This window comes from Esox lucius, chromosome 8, assembly GCF_011004845.1.
Source record: "Esox lucius isolate fEsoLuc1 chromosome 8, fEsoLuc1.pri, whole genome shotgun sequence".
NCBI classification, from domain to species: domain Eukaryota; kingdom Metazoa; phylum Chordata; class Actinopteri; order Esociformes; family Esocidae; genus Esox; species Esox lucius.
The window spans coordinates 20,029,694-20,045,428 of record NC_047576.1 but is presented as its reverse complement, the minus strand read 5'-3'; the positions used below and the strand labels follow the sequence as shown (position 1 = coordinate 20,045,428).

The 15,735-nt window shown below is 45.7% G+C and overlaps 1 protein-coding gene across 6 annotated transcripts in view; it reads right to left on the bottom strand.

Moving 5' to 3' along the window:
- The window catches only part of dab1a (DAB adaptor protein 1a), a 202,590-nt gene that overhangs the window by 38,863 nt on the left and 147,992 nt on the right, over positions 1-15,735 (bottom strand). For 4 of the 6 annotated variants that reach the window (XM_013135019.4, XM_013135020.4, XM_013135021.3 and 1 more), the window contains exon 1: positions 1,605-1,729. The exons of the other annotated variants lie outside the window; for them this stretch is intronic. The gene's annotated coding sequence lies outside the window, so the exon portion shown is untranslated. Of the gene's footprint in view, positions 1-1,604; positions 1,730-15,735 lie in introns of those variants that run through there. 6 annotated transcript variants of the gene reach the window in all.

The window sequence follows — 15,735 nt, the reverse complement described above, 5'->3', positions numbered from 1 at the left end:
TCTAGGCTAAGACACCCTGAGGGAGAAACACAGATTTCAGAGAAGAGGAGGCAGGAGACATTCAACCTGTTCATTTTTAGAAGAGGTTCAGCATGACCGTAATGCACCGTTAACACATCAACCATAACCCAAACAGGGCTGGGTTTCTGACGGTCCCAGGGACGTTGCAGACCACTCCCACGGACGGTTATCAGACACGTGGACCAAGTTAAAATGGAACCAGGTGATGGGTGGAGAAACACTGAAGGAGCCATCAGTATGATACACTGTCAGCACCGCCCTGGTTTGGATTGGAGAGAGGAGGGCATGAACGAGGCTTAGCATCTGCAGAACTAGGGGAGGGGAGGAGAGAGGAGGACAGGAGGAGGAAACGAGCGGTAAATTGGATGCCTGTAAGTGGGGCACAGCCAAAAGTTGTATGTGCGTGTGAGACTGTGTGCCTGTGTGTGTGTGTGTGTGTCCATAAACCGGGCCCTGCAAGAGTAGCTTAATGCCCCAAAATCATCTGCTTCTACACATGCCCACTAGCAGAGAGGACAGTGGGAGGGAAGAAGATAGGGAGGGTAAGAGATGAGACAGGGAGGGAAAAGTGAGAGGAGAGGAGAGAGAGGGAGTGGGGGGAGGAAGGAGAGGAGAGAGAGGAGAGGGAGTGGGGGAAGGAAGGAGAGGAGAGAGAGGAGAGGGAGTGGGGGAAGGAAGGAGAGGAGAGAGAGGAGAGGGAGTGGGGGAAGGAAGGAGAGGAGAGAGAGGAGAGGGAGTGGGGGAAGGAAGGAGAGGAGAGAGAGGAGAGGGAGTGGGGGAAGGAAGGAGAGGAGAGAGAGGAGAGAGCCACAAATCCAGCATATTCTCAGTTCATTCTGTTCTTCTCCTGTTCTTGTGAAATGGAAATGTCCTTCACTCCCTCTCTCTCTCTCCAGCGTCTCCTTCTCTCCCTCTCTCTCTCTCCAGCGTCTCCTTCTCTCCCTCTCTCTCTCTCGAGCGTCTCCCTCTCTCCTTCCTCTCCCTGTAATTGTGTTCTGTCCATCAGGCTCAGGGGGGATTAGCGACTACACTCATTCAGCCACTCTGCTCTCTCTGAATAATGAACTACCTTTCTCTCATTCTTCTCCTCCTCCCCCTCTCCCTCATTCCTCTCTTCCCCACTCTCTGTTAATGGACCTGTGCTCTGTCTATCTCTAAGTCGCTGTTATCTGACTACGGTACAGAGTCCTCAGTGACGAGCAGTATTGTTAGTCGATACGTAACCTTACAGTGGAAACAGCAGGTGACATTACAACACACAAGGATACGCGCGCACGCACGCACAGGTGTAAAGGTCCTGCTTTATGAGCACCGTTTTATCCTCGAACCCAGGGCGTCGAATACCAGCGAAACTCTACCTATTTAGCAGCCCAAGTGGAAACACTTGAGGTGGAGATGCCAGATACACACACAGACACACAGTAACACAGACACACAGTAACAGAGACACACAGTAACACAGACACACAGTAACACAGACACACAGTAACACAGACACAAAGAACTCCGTGACCTGATTCCCGCTCCGAAGCAACGAAAAGCAATTGCACACCCAAGCTTCAGCCATCAGTTATTGTACCTACCAGCTGTTGGTCCTGAGAACTCCAGAAAGACGCTTGATAGCACAGAACAACAAGCCACCCTACACTACACTGCTGCACCAAGCCCACTGAGAGAGACAGGTGAGGAAGAAGGAAGTGCCTCTGAGGGGCAAAGTTCCATTAAGGAGAGAAGGGGCAAAGGACAAGAGACTCGTGGAAAAAGGGAGGAGGGGAAAAGATCCAGATGTCTGAGAGGGAAATGAAACGTGGACGGATGAGAAAGAGACCGGTTAAAAGAAAGAGTAGAGCAGAGACGCAGACCAAGGAGATAGGACACAAGGAGAGAGGGAAGGAAAGACAGGAGACTGAGAATGGCTGCAGGTAGGCTAGTCATTAAGAGTAGCTGCAGGAATCCCAGAGACAACAAGATCGTTCTGTCCTTGAGCAAGACAGTCCATTGCCCCAGTAATTCGTTCAGAATCAGAGCCTGCGCAAAATAACTCAAATGTCAATGTAATGTTTATTTCGACCCTAAATATGACCTGCCAGGTATCCGAGCAAGGCCGTTTCAGTGTCTCCAGACTGTGTTAGCCTGCTGAACTAAAGCCTTGAGTGTCAGACTTGGTAGAGACAGAGCTGTAGACATTAGCATCAAGTCAGCGTCAAAAGAAAGGCTGCCTCAGATCGTTTTCCCTCCAGAAGACACCCATGCACCACCTCACATCCTGTTCACCCGGTCAGTTTGGAGAAGTGCAGCTGTCAATGTGAAAAGGTTCTGCGCTGGGGTTTCCTCATGTCATGTTTCCAGGGGAGATGCAACAGGTTGGGTTACCCAGTACCAACGTAAATTGGACCAGTTCCCTCCTGTCGTGTCGCCTCTCCAGCAACCAGCCTGGGAAACACAGGTCTCTGTCAGAGAGACTTTATTACATAACCTGCTGGTGCCATCTCCCCCTGCTCCTGCATGTACAGTGATCCCACCAGGTCTGGTGTTCTCTATCCCAGCCATGCGGAAGCCCGTGTCCAGGTGTTGATTCAGACAGAGCACCGCACGCTCAACGGCCCTTAGCTGATAGTGTCGCCACCCCCCCCAACTCCCACCCCCCGTGGAGATCTGTAATAACGAATGGGATCTTTCCCGCAACCCCCCTCCCGATACGGAAACACCGCACCACCCCCTGCCGAACAGCTGGAGTGAGTCAAACAGCCAACAGGTGAGTGATGTTCTGGATGGGATAGAGGAGCCATCCTCCGTCTAAAAATAGGAGCTGGAGCCAGCAGAGTGGAAGACTGGCCATTAATGAGGGATGCAGTCCTACATTATTCACCCCAGTTATTCACCACTGTCCCGTCTCACACACACACACACACACACCCACAGAAAGAGTAGGCGGGAGGGGGGGAGTGGATTCTGGAGAGGCAGGTCATAAAAGAGTCTCAAGAAGGTCCAATCTAAAGACTAAAGGCCAGCATTGACAGAGTTCATTCTGAATCCTACAAATTCATTGTCATTTCTTTCTTTCTTTCTTTCTTTCTCTGTCTCTCTTTCTGTCTCTCTTTCTATCTCTTTCTCTCGGCCTCTATCACTCTTTTTTCTGTGTCATAGTTGAAGCCTCACAGGCCGAACCGCGCAGCTCCTCCGGGTTCATGGTAACCAACACGTCAGTGTGTCATTAGACAGCTCTGACTGACGACCATCCACGTTACTGCTTATATAACATATAGAAAAACACACACACAGCCCTCACAGAGGAGTTATACAGAGGTTTCCCAGGCAGTCAGAATAACAGGACATGACTCACCATTGGTCGTTTGCAGCTCAGGACATTCTTGCATGTTCGAATTGTCGACGACTTGCGCAAACACTCCCACACAGACAGAAGGACAGAAAGACACACAGACAGGCACAGGCGGACTGACGGAGAAACGGAATGACGGACAGACGGATGGACCGACAGAAGAACAGACAGACGGATGGACCGACACACTCAGGGACACTCAGACAGGCGGACGGACAGACACGGGTCCATAAACACACATAATGCATGTGGTGTGAATGAACGGAACATTCCTATCCTGAGTAGCTGGGTTCTACACATTCTATGGTGAAAGGGTTTAGGACACGGTCCCCGAGAGGTGTGTGTGTGTGCAGCCTGCCAAGGAGTAAGGTAGGCAATGATGGTGTGTGGGTGTCTGTGTGTGTTGGGGGGGGGGGGGGGGGGGGGGGGGTAATGATGTTCTCTTGTTGTGTGTGTGTCTCAGGTAGGTAATGATGGTGTGTGGGTGCCTGTGTGTGTTGGGGGGGGGTAATGATGTTCTCTTGTTGTGTGTGTGTGTCTCAGGTAGGTAATGATGGTGTGTGGGTGTCTGTGTGTGTTGGGGGGGGGTAATGATGTTCTCTTGTTGTGTGTGTGTGTGTCTCAGGTAGGTAATGATGGTGTGTGGGTGTCTGTGTGTGTTGGGGGGGGGGTAATGATGTTCTCTTGTTGTGTGTGTGTGTGTGTCTCAGGTAGGTAATGATGGTGTGTGGGTGTCTGTGTGTGTTGGGGGGGGGGGGGTAATGATGTTCTCTTGTTGTGTGTGTGTGTCTCAGGTAGGTAATGATGGTGTGTGGGTGCCTGTGTGTGTTGGGGGGGGGGTAATGATGTTCTCTTGTTGTGTGTGTGTGTGTGTCTCAGGTATGTAATGATGGTGTGTGTTAACCCAGAGTCCCATCTTGCCAGAGAAGAGCCTCTCCCCCTCATCCATCATACTATCACTGCTAATGATACTCATACTGCTGATGGATGGACAGAGAGAGGAGGGGGGAAAGGGGGGAGGGGGGAGAAATGGAAAGAGGGGTAGGGAGGGAGGAGGCGGGGGAGAAATGGAAAGAGGGGTAGGGAGGGAGGAGGCGGGGGAGAAATGGAAAGAGGGGTAGGGAGGGAGGAGGCGGGAAAGGGTGGAGAGAAAATGTGCATGAAGTGGAGAAAAAAAGACAGAGGAAAAAGTGCGAGAGAAACAGAAGCAGTCAGCATGAAGAAAACTGCGCCTACTTGTCTAGAATAGCCCATCAGTCCCCAGCCCCTTTACTTCCCAGCTAGTCTACAGGTAGCTTGGTTGGTTGTAATGTACAGACTCCTCCAAACAGGAAGCATTCAAACGTTGCTTTATGGTATGGTTGAGGAAGGCCCAATCTCAAATTGGCCGCTATGCCCTACAACTTTTGTGAAGATCTGATTGATTTTGATTGGTTAAAATAATATAGAAATGAATATAGATGGACCTTACACCTGTAAAACATCTCAGGTCTTAGGGGTCCGTTTGGGATTGGCCAAAGACAGATCCATCCCTCAGCAACTCTCCTGACTCCTCCCAATCAACCCTCCTCCCTGAGATCCAACCAACACAATTTATTTCAGCAAACAGCCAGGAACACTCACGTCGATAAGTGCACTCTTCGATGACAAATGGAAATTAATCTATACAGAGTTGGCTACTATTCCAGTTCTATCTTCCAGAAGACCCAGATCACATATTACGGCAAATACTTTGTCTAAACTAAAATATATTCATGAAGGTAAACCAGTTTTCATAGTAGATACTATGTCTAAACTAAAATATATTCATGAAGGTAAACCAGTTATCATATAAAATATATAAGAGAAAGGTATCATGTTTGTTAAAGACATAACTAGTACAGACAGTAAAATGCATTCATACAAGCAACTCATTGAGGTATATGGAGAGTAATGTTCAGTTCAAAGCTATAATCAGATCATTGCAGCCCTACAACATGAATGGAAGCAGAAATTAAAACAACCAAACAGGATTGAATTACCCGGTCTGCCACCTATTAATAACCATTCTTGACTTAAACTGACCAGTTTAATCTGTAATCTTTTCCATGTAAGTGTGAAAGGTTTGACTGCTACACCATGTGGAATTCAGGATATTTGGGAACAAATTCTTGGTGTCCCACTTCCACATCACTGAGTGAATGGAATTATATGCAAAACAACTTTTGTTGCTTTAATCCTTTCCTTTCAGTGTAATCTACTATATCAAATATCTTGCAACAAAATAAATGCTCAATATATAGGGAATTGTGCAGAACTGTGCAGCCTTTGTCAGAATGAAACAAATGGTATGAAAGAATCAGCGGACCATCTGTACTGTCCTGGTACTGTCCAATTCCGGTAGACGTCTGGAATCATGTTCAGAATTGGTTTTTGGGTCATGGTATCTCTGCTGAGATGAACATACAGACAATACAGATTGGTGATTTAAAAAATCATGGTCAATCAATGGAAAATATGGTTATCCTCTTAGCCGATGACTGGTAAGATCTCAACTTTGAAACCGGGACAACCTAATACAGGCACATCCCTGCATCTGGACACATCACATAAATATATATATATAGGTACGCTCACACACACAAGTACAGTGGGATGTATAAAGAAAATAATGAATAAACAAGAAAATGAATAAAGAAGACCATGAATAAAGAAGACAATGAATAAACATAACTTATTAATGAGAAGGAACCCCGCTCTGCAGGCCTGTGATGGCCAAGGTACAGGCTTAGGGACGCAGACTAATGTTCCCACTTGAGTCTGGCGCCACCAATTCAAAGTCAAACATATTTGTCCCAGACTGTGGGTCCTGGTGCCTACTGCGGATGGCGGCGCTGAGGTGGGCGCTGTCCATGATAGTTCTGGGTTCCTTTGCGGATGTGTGTCTGTGTGAAATGGAAGTGTGTGGGGTGTAGGAGTGCATTATTTATTAAGTTTTTAAACAAACGGTTTCGAAGACACAACAAGCATGCCAACTGATTGCAGCCTATCAGAACAGAGAGAGCAGGACCGCTCTCTCCCCAGACCCCCTGCTTCACACCTGAGCCTCATTTTGATTGGAACTGCGACTGGGGGTGATCTATCTGAGTCAGGGCGAGGTCACTTTGAGACATGCTGAACACAACCGTGTGATTTCGGAGGAAGGTAGCATGTGACGGCAGCGCATATTGAATTTCAGGGCTTTCTGGCTGGCTATATTCCTTCATACTGTACCTCAGTCACAAGGTTCGTGGCTGGCTAGCTAGCGAACGCATCTACACACAATAAAAGCACAGTCAAAATCAGCATGCAAAGTTGTTAGATCGAAATCAGCATGCATTGTCAATTTAGGAGATAACGTTTCCAACTCAAAACTGTGTGAAGCAGGTTGCTATGGCAACGTGCAAGGGGTCCTGTGAGTCTGCAGCCAGGCAGATGTGAGGTGAGAAAGGCGTTGTGTCGTGGCATCTGGAAAAAAACATTCAGACACACAATAGCCCTGTAAAGTATTCACCCCATTGGACCTTCCCACATTTTATTGCATTACAACATAAAATCCAAATGGAGTTAATCAGTTTTTGCCATGGATCAACACAAAAAGGTCCATCCTTTCAAGGTGAATGATAAAATCTCGCAAACTGTTCTGAACTGTTCATTACAAATATTAAACAGAACATAATGATTGCATACGTTTTCAAGCCCTTTGCTATGACACACCTGAATGAGCTGCAGTGCAGCCAGTTGTCTTTAGAAGTCAGTTAATTAGTTGAATGGAGTCCATCTGCGTGCAATTAAGGTGTTTCACATGACTTGACATTAAATGCATCAGTCTCTGGGAGGTCCCACTGCTGGTTAGTACAATTCCTAACAAAAACAACCTCATGACAACAATGGAACATTCAAAGGAAATCCAGAATAAGGCTCTTCAAAAGCACCAATCACAGGTAGGATACAAGGGCTTTTCTAAGACACTGAATACAGAAAACATGGCATTGAATCTGTCTAGAACAGGTCATCCTCAACAACTGAGTGCAGCTCTAGAGGAGACAACCTGGAGTTGCTTGAAAACAAACATGTCAATATCCTGGAATGGCCCAGTCAAAGGCCATAACTCGGTCCAATTGAGAATACGTGGAAAGATTTTAAAATTGCTGTTCACTAAAGAACAAGAAAGTTGAGAATCAACTTTAAACTTTGAAACTTTGATGATACCTTTTTAATAATTTTTTATGCCACTAACACAAAATACATAATTTGGGTTCTTCATTTTTGTCAATATTACATGCCTGAAAGATCAAATACAGATTTTTCAGTCAGCTTATTGTATTTTGATAAAAGAAACATCATTTTCAAATCAGAACATTTGCTGCAAACAGCACAGCTTCTTTCAAACGGCAGTTTTAAAACAATACCGTAACACTGGTCTATTGGCATCTCCCAAACACGCAAAACCCACTTCAGAATGAGTTCACAGCTAATAAATGGATGGCAACCATGTTTGCTTATCTGCTGACAGAGGCTCACGTGCACCACGTAAATTAAGAAGAGGCTCATGTAAATGGAGGACACCATGTCCTTAAGAGCTACCTAGTTTTCAGAAAATCTCTGCTTGACACAGAGCTGTCTTCTAGTAAAACAGACAGTGGTGTGGTAAGTTGTAAAGCCGAGAAAGAGCTGAAGCAGCAAAGGAAGCGAGAAAGGTTAGGAAAATGGTTCCCAAACTTTGGGTCGGGACGATGTCAGTTCTCTTGAGGAAAGAATTACCAATATTATCAGACAGAATTGATTGTATGCAATTAATCTGACTGATGCTAATAACTGATGACATGCTGTACCTCTACATTGCAGATGAGCCAGGATGAGCACAGATGAAAACAGCAGGGGCAGTGGAGCATTTAGAACAGCGGTGGACAGGGGCAAGTGGTCGGGAAGGGGATGGTTTAGGTGACTAAGACCCAGGGAAATCCACAGCAACTTTAACGGAGCACTGGCAATATCTGTGTTACCTACTTACAGTGGGGAGAACAAGTATTTGATACACTGCAGATTCTGCAGGTTTTCCTACTTACAAAGCATTTAGAGATCTGTCTATATTGCATGACATAAGTATTTGATCACCTACCAACCAGTAAGAATTCCGTCTCTCACAGACCTGTTAGTTTTTCTTTAAGAAGCCCTCCTGTTCTCCACTCATTACCTGTATTAACTGCACCTGTTTGAACTCGTTACCTGTATAAAAGACATCTGTCCACATACTCAATCAAACAGACTCCAACCTCTCCACAATGGCCAAGACCAGAGAGCTGTGTTAGGACATCAGGGATAAAATTGTAGACCTGCACAAGGCTGGGATGGGCTACAGGACAATAGGCAAAATTTTTTTTTTTACGTGTTCCCTAGTATGTACAAAAAAATTTTTATGGAGAAAATGACAATAAATGCATTTCACAGTAGATGTTCTTTTGAGTGAGGACTGAGTCCCCAGTGTCTTTATATACCAGAAACACCCCAGTGTCTTTATATACCAGAACGTCAACAGGCTAGATGAATGTGCATATTCTTGTGATTGTTGTGATTGGTTAACCCAAAAGAGCTTCGTGCTCCAGGACCTGGAAGTCACAGCTCCTACAGCGTAGCGCCGAAAAACATGCTGGCACCAGATTCTGCTCCATTCATACAAAACTGAAGCCACAAGGTCTGACTGTTGCCATACAGGAATGTATCGGCTTTGTTGCTGCAATTCCCTTTGCGTACCTTTCATGGTCACATTTGCGGCGTTTAAGCTGTGTGAGAAAGGGATATTAGAAGTTTAATCCTCAGTGGGGAAAACTGATGGAACATAGGATTTCATCAAATTGACAGGAGTCACTGCTACCCATTTTATCCTCATTCTTAAACCCTCCTCTCTGTAACTCCTCCTTTCCTTAACTCCCTTTTTAACCTTTCCTCTCCACTACCCTTCTTCTCCTTAATTCTCCCTCCTCCTCTTTAACTCCTTCTATACTTAATTCATACTTCCCCTAACTCTACACCTCCTCCTTAACTCCAAAATAAAGAAATCTGAAAGTTTGAAAGCAGGTGGTTTTGATGAAATGGGTCCGAAATCAACATTCTTGGGGACCCTTTGGGACTTGACAGCACCAGTTTTACAACCAGTGGCCAAAAATTGGCTTCTTATATCCCCGTCTTTCTCCCCTTAAAGCCTCGTCCCTGAGTCTCCCACACGGCGGTGGGCTTTCTGCCTCTCTCTCCTACCATCTGTGCAGTAACAGGTTTAGCTGACTGATGTGTTTGTTACCTGTAGCACTGCCTGCAGCAACACTGTCTCCAAGGACCAGCTCTAACTTCTCTCTCTACCTCTAATATTTATCCCCCACTCTCTCCCTCTGCCTCCCTCATTCTCTCTCTCTCTCTCTCCCTCTATCGCTCTCGACTGGTTCTGGGACTTGAGGGGAAGAGAGTGTGATGAATTGGGTTTGCAGAGGCAGGCTGTGTGTGCGTGTGTGTGTGTGTGTGTGTGCCAGCCGTTGTGTGGCTGCAGCCCTCTCTGCGGTGGAGTTTTAGTAATTAGTCCCGCCTGAGTGTCTGGGCTGTGTGTGTGCTTGGTGCTCATCACGTCAGTCTCACAGGTGAATAATTAAACACACCCAAACACCTGAATCTGTGTCTCCTCTCCTCCCTTGCTCCGTCCTCCCTCCATCTTGTCCTTCTTCATCGTGCCCGCCTGTTATCTTAGAGACACACCCCTGAGATCTCCCTGGTCCAATCAGAACACGGGATGGGTCCCCTACCCCCGCCAGTGTGTATGTGATATTTAATCACTGAGACTCAAGACTGTGAGTGTGTATGTGTGTGTGAATCTGTGTGCATACTTGTAGAAAATGTGTATGTGTAAATCAGTCAGGCTGAACAGTAAACGAGTAATTCAGGACAGACTCAGAGCTTTGGGCTTGTTTACATTAAGCTACATCTTCCAAGACATATCGAAGAAGACTCAAGACACTTGATTATTTCGTCGTGTAAACATGCAGATATCGATAACTGGAGACGCCTCCTTCCAAGGTACGGTGTGTCCCATTTTCAGCAGTGCCCCCCAGAGTTTTGCAAGTGTGAAGACATTTGTGTCAAACTGTACCAAGTGTCTGTGTGGTGCGCAATGATATCGATCTATTTTCACACTATTGATGCGCACAATCCCTTGTGGTGCGTCTCAAACATGCCGGTGTAAATCCACACACTATGGAAATGATTACGCAAACTGAGAAGTTTATTTAGCGTTTTGTTCTCTCTCTCGTAGTACAAACAAGCCCTTTCCAGGTACACTAAGAAATCAACAGTTAGTATTGAATCTTACATTAAACCCCCTACCCTCTCCTCTCCCATTTCCCTCCCCTCTCCTATCTTATTCCCTCTGCTCTCTAATCAGTGTGTCTATCAATGAATCATTTGAATTGTAATGGCTGTGCAGTACACTGTAGAACGCTGAAGGCCTAAGTCCCTTCAGACTGCCTCAATGTCCCAGAATGTCTCGGTCTTCAACACAGCTGGGACTCAACTAGTTTCTTCTGTTTGGATGGAGGACGGATGGACACTAGGATGGAGGACTTGATGGAGAAACAGACAGAGGAGGGGAGGACAGATGGACACTAGGATGGAGGACTTGATGGACAAAGAGACAGAGGAGGGGAGGACAGATGGACACTAGGATGGAGGACTAGATGGACAAACAGACAGAGGAGAGGAGGACGGATGGACACTAGGATGGAGGACTTGATGGACAAAGAGACAGAGGAGGGGAGGACAGATGGACACTAGGATGGAGGACTTGATGGACAAAGAGACAGAGGAGGGGAGGACAGACAAGAGCACAGTGTCATACTTATTAGAGAGCATTTACCAGTCTACAAAGAAAGGGAGAGAGAAGAGAGAGAACGACAGCCAGAGCCAAGAGAGCAAGAAATGGAGAGGGAGGAGAGGGAGGAAGAGAGAGAGAGAAAGGGAGGGAGGGAGAAAAAAGCAAAAGGGAATCCTGTAGGGAAACGTCCATTCCTTTGGCCCAGGCAGCCAACTCTTCCATTCTTTCGTTAATTCCTTCACCCCCCCACCCCACCCGACTCTGTCTTTTAGCCAGCAGAAGCTCTCCTGAGGGACATGTAACAAAACAAGCCCCTACAGCCCACCCCCCACACCCCACATTACCCTTTCCCCCTCCACTCAGACGAATACATTATCTTTTGTGTTCCTGAACAAAAAGAAAACGCCAAAACAACAGCCACCTCTCTCCTCTACACACAGTGGGATAAAAGGCTGAATAAAAAACAGGAATTACAATGTCATTTATGAGCCTTTGTTTTACTCTGTCCTCCGGCACTTTTTAATGTCATAGAGAGCATGTTATACCACTGGAGTCTACCAGGTCACTACGCAGTGTGTAATGTGTGTGTGCGTGTGTGTGTGTAACGTGTGTGTGTGTGTAATGTGTGTGCGGTACTGTTGTGAGTAGGAGAGGGGTTACTTTAAGGGATAATGAGGATGTAGAAAATACTGAGTTCAAGTGTTAAAGTCTAAACAAGACCTACAACACACCTGATTTTCTTTACAGGTCTCAGGGAGGAGGAGCAGCATGAGGAGGAGAGGATGAGGAGGAGAGCAGGAGAGAAGGGGAAGAAGAGGAGAGGATGAGGAGGAGAGGAGGATGAGGAGGAGAGAAGGAGAAGAAAGGAGTTGGAGATGGGAAAGAGAAGGGTGAAGAATAAAGAAGACAAGGACAGTATTTAATCCCTCTCCCTCTCTGTAAACTTAGTAGACAGCTAAATAATAATATGTAATAATAATGTAATAATAATAATTAGTGACAGAAATGCCACTTCAAATGACAAGCTTTCTGAAGCAATGTTCAGAGAGACAGAGAAAGGGAAACAGTGGGAGAGGGAAATATGTAGAGAGGATACTCTTGGGGGTCCACCTCCATTCAAAAGGCAAGCTCATTTGCATCCAACAGGTACATTTTCTTGTCCCAGCTCAACATGCCCTAATCAGGAAACAGGAGGGGTGTCAGAAACACACAGGTAAAAAAATGGTTAACCACTCAATTTCATGGTGTCCAATTGGTGATGATGGCCTTGCCTTGTTGCAGCAACTAGTGGGCTGGGGATGAATGAAAGTCTGTACCTTCAAAGAAAAGAAGCCTTTTTCTGCAAATGAGCTTGCAGGCCCCCAACCCACCACAATAAGTAGCTAAAGCGCACCCCGACAAGGCAGCCCTGTCTGACATCACTCCCGCCAACCTGGGCTGTGCTTTTCAGGGGGTACTCCCTCATACTCAGTTAGTATGAAGCGATAAAGTCACAGTGGCATAGCTGGACTAGAATGCAGGGCCTCAACACCGCTGTGTCAATTGGGAATTGCATAGCAAACATTCTATGGTACAATTTGTCTCCACACACACAGACAAACAACAAAGAGCATTATTTTGTAAAGTGCAGTTTAAGAAAATCAGTCACTTACTGAAATGATGTGCATTAAATCTGATAGCAGGGGGGCCATTACACACACACACACACACACACACATGCTGTTAGAGTAATTGCGACTAAGAGCATGAATATGAAAATGACAGGAACAGTGCAGACTGAGGCTCAGTATCAGACCCAGAGGAGTTAAGTCCCTGTAAGGTAAGTGTGTGTTTGTAAGTGTTGACATGTGTTTTTATCTGCTGGTGTGTGTTTGTATGTGTGTGTGTGTGTGTGTGTTGTTGTTGTTTAGTCTCAGTGTGTGTTGTTGGGTTTCAGACTGTGTTTTGGTGTGTGTTTCTGTGTGTACAGTACATGCATGTTGGTGTGTGTTATTGTTTGTTGGTGTGTGTTGGTGTGTGAGTGTGTGTGGGGGCAGGGTAAGCATTAAGAACGAAAGATATACTCTGGGAGAGAGAGGGATGTAGAGATGAGAGGGACTGAGGAATGGAGAGAGAGAAGGATGTAGAGATGGAATGAAATGAAGGGAGGGAGAGTGAGAGAAGGATGTATGTATGCTGCTGTTGCAGACCGTAATCCTAGACAGTATGTGGTAGGACAGACAGATTGTGAGTGTTTAATCTGATTACAGATTAGAATACTGCCAGATTAGCCGCCACCGGATATCCTACTCTGAGCCCTGCTCTTTATCCTTTTTCTTTCTCTCCCTCTCTCTCTGTCTTTTTCTTTTTCAATTTAGAGGGCTATATAGGCATGGGAAACATTTACCTAGCAACTGATAAAATAAAAAAAGAAGAAATAAGTCTGATGAATTCAAAGTAAGTATTTCTCCCAAATGTTTGGGAAGACATTTTAAATATAATCAGCTATGTAGAGAGGTGTAACAATGTGAACATAGTTGAGGAAGTGCATCTGTGTTTTCAACTATTTTTTGGGGGGCTCCTCTCTCCTTTTCTCTCTGTTGTTCCCTTTCACACACACACTCTCTCTCTCTCTCTCTCTCTCTCTCTCGCCACAACCTTCTAAAAAGCGGGTAGGTTTGTGCTCCCACCTTCCTGATTTGGACAATGAAGGTCCTGAACAGCAGCTTGTTAGCTGAATCAGATCTGAGAGTCTGCTTTGAGACAAAGCACTATTACCAATCCCTAGAGACAACACACCAGATAACTACTAATACCAATCCCCAGAGACAACACACCGGACAACCATTAATACCAATCCCCAGAGACAACACACCAGATAACCACCAACAAAATCCCCAAAGAGACAGCACACCAGATAACTACTAACAATCCCCAGAGACAACACATCAGACAACCACTAATACCGATGCATAGAGACAACACATCACATAACCACTAATACCAACCCCAAAGAAACAACCCACCAGGTAAGCACTAACACCAATACCCAGAGATAACGCACACAAGATAACCACTAATATCAATCCCAAAAGAGACAACACACACAGAGCCAGGATCAATGGGAAGGACATCCAGCCAAACACCAGTCAATTCCCATCCTCCTCCCCTGCTCCCTCCATTCTCTGACTGCTTTAATCTCAATCCTGTTCTCACTTTCGTTCCTTCGCATTCCCTCACTTATCTGGATCTCCTGTAACATCTAGTGAGCCGTCTCAGTTGACGTGGATACATGATTTACGTAAGGACAGAAAGCAGACGTATTTGTGTGTTGTTTAATTTAACACTCAGCACTAGACAGAACGTTCTTTAAAGATGAACAACAAGTCCCCTGAAGGCCTCACACTGCTTTTGAATACATTACAGTGAATCACAAGAAGAGAGACAAGAGAGGAAGTGAGAGATGGAGTGGGAGAGAGAAAAAGCGAGCAAGACGAAGAGGGAAACAGAGAGTGAGAGAGAGCGCAAGGGAGACCAAGAGAAAGGAGAAACTAATGTTTTCTTTGAAGGTTTCTACACAATGCTCTCTTGGTTTCTATGGTGACCTGATGTTGCCTGCTGGGCCCACAAAAGCTGAAGTAAGAGGCCTCAAATGAACAAGCATGCACGTCGCACATGCTCGCGCATACACACACACACACACACACACACACTGAATAGATACTTGTCAACATTTTAAAGTATCTCCTCTTTCCTTTTCTCTCACTGCTTTTCTCTCCTCTTCTCTAGTCTTCTCCTTTCTTCAGAGCAATAAGCCGCAAAGGTTAGAAAGTTGGGCGCAGGTTGGTGTAGCAGTTAAAGCAGGTGCCCTCAATCGTGTATCTTCAACAAGGGTTTGAATATAAGCTACTGCTCTTCAGCACACTCTCACCTCTACAGTTTTCTCTTAAACGAATGATCTGTCCAAAAATACAGTGTCCCTTGTAATTATTGGGAGAGTGACGCGTTTCTTTCTCTCGGCTCTATGCTGCAAAATATTTTATTTGAATGTTATTTAAACAGGCAAATCCATTAAGAAGCAACATGCTGAGGGGAATGGTACAGTAGGAGGAGAATCAATTAGGGTTAGCTGTCTTGCTCAGGGGCAGAACGACAGAGCTTCCGTCATGGCGGTTGATGGATTAGAACCAGGGACATTTCAGAAATTATTCAGATACCCCAACCACCTGGCCAACTTGCCACCCTACATTGGATGATTGATTTGAAATCAAACAAGGACTATGAAGTTAAAGAAGACACTCACCTAAAGGATTATTGGGAACACCATACTAATACTGTGTTTGACCCCCTTTCGCCTTCAGAACTGCCTTAATTCTACGTGGCATTGATTCAACAAGGTGCTGAAAGCATTCTTTAGAAATGTTGGCCCATATTGATAGAATAGCATCTTGCAGTTGATGGAGATTTGTGGGATGCACATCCAGGGCACGAAGCTCCCGTTCCACCACATCCCAAAGATGCT